The following is a 5,191-nucleotide window of genomic DNA, read 5'->3' as shown; positions in this document are numbered from 1 at the left end:
GCGCTCGATACCGACGGCTGTCGCAAGACTAATCAACTCCAGGCGACAAGAGCTTGTCTATTTCAACCCGTCCCGCCCAACCGACAGTCAGTTGGCCAATCAACATGTTTTCAGTTGTCAATATCAGGAGATTTTCGAATTGCGTTATGCGTGTTTGACGTGTACAGACGTGGCAGGTGTATGTGGGAAAGACTTCCGCCCGTATCCCCCTTTACATTTCATTCTAGTCAAATCATATCAACTGAATATATATTTCTCATCTGATAAGGATGAGTTTTAACATATTACTATAATTGTATCTGAACATACTGAATGACATATCCAACTTCTAAAAATGCCACTCAAAGAAATTTTTCCCCATCGTTAAAATTTAGGGGGGATACGGGCGGAAGTCATACCGGCACATGTTCATCGTCATCATTATTCATCATCTTCATAGTTGTTATAATGTAAGCATATATTTCCAGCTACCCGAATGGTGTAGAGGCGGTCACGTGACCGTCGACAGAAAAGCATATTGACTCCAACACAGGTCCGACCAAAAGTTATATTGACTTGAGTTACTAAAAATAGATAGGGGCGTCAACCTATGACGTCATTCTATTGTTTACATGTCACAGTATTGTTGACATAACGTCATTGGTTTGTAGTGAAAATAAAATTACGTTTCTTGACTAAATGGACATGTTTTGTTTTTCAGAAGCTTTTTTTTCGTTTATTACATAATAAAACAATCATGGACTGGTGAAATCGAAATCGGTCAGTGCCTGTTTTTATGCGAAAAGAAATATTGACCGAGGACGAAGAGGTCAATATTGCTTTCGCGGGTCCATAAAAAACAGGCATTGACCTCATCACCAGTCTATAATTGTATGTTATTGTTATCATCATGATATCGGGCGGTGGGGTAGCCTAGTGGTTAAAGAGTTTGCTCGTCACGCCGAAGCCCCGGGTTTGAATACCCACATGGGTGCAATGTGTGGAGCCCATTTCTGGTGTCCCCCGTCGTAATATTGCTCAAATATTGCTAAAAGCGGCGTAAAACCAAACTCACTCACTCATCATCATATTGTTATCATTGTTGTTATTCTTACAGTTATATCCCTTTAAATCCCATTAATTCAACCTATATTTCAGTTGTACAGATAATGCCTCGACTATGGTTCGCCGAGTTGTACGTTGATACGTAACACATGTTCCTGTTAACGTACCCATGCCCGATAAAGATCTTACATAAAAGATATATTTACTCAGTTGACGTTTAGAGATTCCGCGTAGATTGTCACTAACAATAGGAAGTCTGTAATCCCAGACAGTGCCTTTATTGTGACATTATAGATGTAATAGTGAGCTAACAAAAGAATGCAGTAATTGTCGGTTCTAGAATTTTACTTCCCGATAGGGTATGTTGTTTATCTACAGCGCATATGAATCAACACACCTGTCCGGAAGTAGGTCACTCACGTGTGTAATCCCCCAAGTCCTTTCACGTGAACTTACAAGGTCACAGTGAACCGTGGATCAATACTTGAACCGCTGAGCGTATTAATTCACGTGCACTCAGATCATTAAAGAATCTTTTAAAAAAATATATAAATAAAAATTTAAAAAATCAAACAAGGTCAAAAGTGAAATTAATCAACTAATTTCAGCTGGAGAAATAAATTCTTGACATGATTCCTGTCTGCATAATGTATTGTATTTATTAAACTAGTTCGAACAGTGCCAGTGCTATAGGTGAAACGTTTCGTGGACACGAGTCTATTTCCAGACAATGAGTCATATTATCTACCACAATGTTGAGTGAAATATATATTCGATTAAGCCTACCTGACAGTTTGCATTTGGTATTGATGGGAGATAAGTAATTCGTTACCTATATAAAAAGAAATCCATACTCAACCAATATCATATACATTCGGTAATGTTTCATTCGAGATGAGCCGTTTTAACCAAGAAAGTGGAGCATAACACCCTATGGGTCATGAGAAATGAGAGCCGGACACCGTAAAGCCTCTAAAAACATCCCGCTTGAGCCAGGTGTTAGTTCGTGATTTTCCACACGTTAAGTTGATGGTGTCAGGCCGGGAAAGCCACATTTCAAAAATGGCTATTGCCGGGAAGGCCACATTTCAATTGCATGGCTGTAGCCGGTAAAGCCATATTTCCAATAGATTAATTAAATAATGGATTACCGTAACCGGTAAAAGAGTGTCTCCATGTATAATATTGTTTTCACAAGAAACGAATAATCTTTCCTTCTCACAAGCGTGGTGTTTAAGCAATACCGGTAAAAGACTGTTCCTACACTAAACGCCAAAAGAAACGTTACCCTCCTACCTTTATGAATTACTTAAAAACTATGAACGATATATTTTCGACCATGCCGAAAAAACCCAATAACAGTGATTTAAATGTCCAAGAGAAAGGTTGAAATAAAATTCTGCTTTGAGACAGAGATAAACCTTTTAAAGTCACCATTTTTCAATTATTAAACAAGAAACAACTGTTGTAGAGTGTGTAAAATTGTAAAAGAATCATTCCTATGATTTCATTAAAAACATTTTCTGATGATTTGCATTAGTGAAAACAAGTACAACGTGTCTTTGATATTGTGAAAAAGTGTTGAATAACACCTAGAATTATCTTTGTTAACATTTGTGCTTGCAAAGTAACATTTTTCTATTTTCTGTTTACACACGTAGTACTATTCAAGCAGTATTTGCATCAATTTCACGTATAGAATGATTTTATAGGGTATAAAGAGAGCGTTGAATGTCCAGATTAATCTAACTGATTTCGAAAACCAGCTGGGCCGCTATAAGCCACCCTAACATTTACGAGATAGTAAAGCTATTTCAGCGTGAGCAGTCTCTCACAGAGGTTGCTGTCCTGAGACTATCTGACCAGTGGACAGCACCTTCACGAAGAAAGAAATACAGAACCATTGACGCTCGTATTGCATCACTGAAGACCAAGCTTCTGAACCAACGCCTGAGTGACATGGTGTATACGGACCATGTGGGCGACCTCCTTCATCTGCAGTAGGGGGTATAAAAAATAATGTTTGTAAATGATATTTTGTGATCTTACGCCATTTTATCTGTTTGTACACATGGCAACAAACTAAACCATTATCATTATTATGTTTTACATATTAAGATTTATTATTATGTTGTAATATTATATGTAAAGTACCTATTAGTATATTATATTGTGATAATTATAGAAATAAAATATATGAATAAAATTATGAGGAAACATGTCTTGTTTTGTTAGATAGGGTAACGCGTTTGAATCACTAAATATGTTTTGACAGAAAAGCCCAGAGAGCCACATTCTATGTTCACGCAACCGTAACTATTGCCGGGAGAGCCACATCCCATGTTCACGCAACCGTAACTATTGCCGGGAGAGCCACATCCCATGTTCACGCAACCGTAACTATTGCCGGGAGAGCCACATTCCATGTTCACGCAACCGTAACTATTGCCGGGAGAGCCACATCAATTTTGGCTGTCTGTTTCGGAAATGTGGCTCTCCCGGCCTGTAACCAAGTTGATTGGTTTTTACAGCTCACAGATTATGCGTGAACCCGCTTTACGTGCTTCAAAGCCTGCAGTTCCATGTCAATTGCATGTCAATTTCAAATCAATGTTAACGTGACCGATTTAAGACAACGTTTGTCTGAATGAACTTCCACCAAATGACCGAGAGAGATTAGAGATAAATAGTTTATTTAGGGGATAACTGTACTGTGTTTGACGAATTGGGGACGTATACCAGTGGTTATATAACGTTACATTTGCGGCTATATAACCACCGGTATACGTCCCCAATTCGTCACACACAGTACAGTTATCCCCATTCTAATTCAACTCGTTTTACGCTGTTTTTTTCGTGAAAGAAATTCATTATTTAAACCAGGTCAAAGTTCCTCTAGGACAAAGGTTAATCATATCACTCCTTGAACTTACACCATCGCCTGAAAAAGTAGTTCCCTTTTCAAACTACACACGTTTTATGTGCACACAGACTAAATCTGACAATGATGAATTGATCATAGTATTATAGATAAAATGGACGGAATTATGATGAAACAGCCTTCAAGTTACAGGAATGAGCGGCCCGCTGATTCCTCAACTACGGGCCATTATCAGTTCTGTTGTCAAATGACGTCACAGCAGGTGACGTCAAGCTCCATAATGACGTCATAATCTTGTTTCATGATCTAACATTGTTGGGTCAAGAGCCCGTTGCGAGTAAGTTGTTTGCACTTAAAATTAAATGTATGATACTGTTTTCTCCTTTTAGACACAAATTCCACCCATTTTAGTTGGATAGGGGAGTTAAATGACCACTCTACAAATGACAATGTCCTGCAATGCAGCGTGGAAAGAGTTCCGCCCGTACCCCTCCCCTTCTAAAATATGATTAAAACACAATGACAGTTGTAGGATTATAAAAAAATCCAACCAACATTCAATAACGTGATGGCAAAATAGCAAAATAATACGATTATTTAACACAACTGAAACACCCTCTGGGAATAGAACACTATACTGCACCCACGACTGACTGACTGACTGAGTTTGGTTTTACGCCGCTTTTAGCAATATTCCAGCAACATCACGGCGGGGGACACCAGAAATGGGCTTCACACATTGTGCCCATGTGGGACTGCACCCACGAAAGATAAAACTTGGGATGTCACATTCAGTCCCTGAAAAATAACCTGTATCTCAAATGCGAGTAGAAGTGACAATAAATACGAAAGAGGGTTTCGTCTTCTGTTGCGTGTCTACCACCGCGGGCGGTGGGGTAGCCTAATGGTTAAAGCGTTGGCTCGTCACGCCGAACACCCGGGTTCGAATCCCCACATGGGCACAATGTGTTAAGCCCATTTCTGGTGTCCCCCGCCGTGATGTTGCTGGAATATTGCTAAAAGCGGCGTAAAACCAAACTCAGTCAGTCATTCAGTTTACCTCCGCACAAAACAGGCATATTCTCCCGTTCACTGGGACAGGAGGCTTGGACTATCTTCTGTTTCAGTTGCTGATAACAATTATTAATGCATCGTTGATCTCGATATTTCACTGTCTGAACGTAGGAGCTTGATGTCGGTTCAACTCGCTTACCACTGTGTTACGAGTGGAGAGATCACACAACAATTTAAAATAGTTTTAATACT

This window comes from Haliotis rubra, unplaced genomic scaffold (assembly GCF_003918875.1).
Source record: "Haliotis rubra isolate DU_JTF1 unplaced genomic scaffold, ASM391887v1 Scf302, whole genome shotgun sequence".
In the NCBI taxonomy this organism is placed as follows: Eukaryota; Metazoa; Mollusca; class Gastropoda; order Lepetellida; family Haliotidae; genus Haliotis; species Haliotis rubra.
This window is presented reverse-complemented; position numbering follows the sequence as displayed.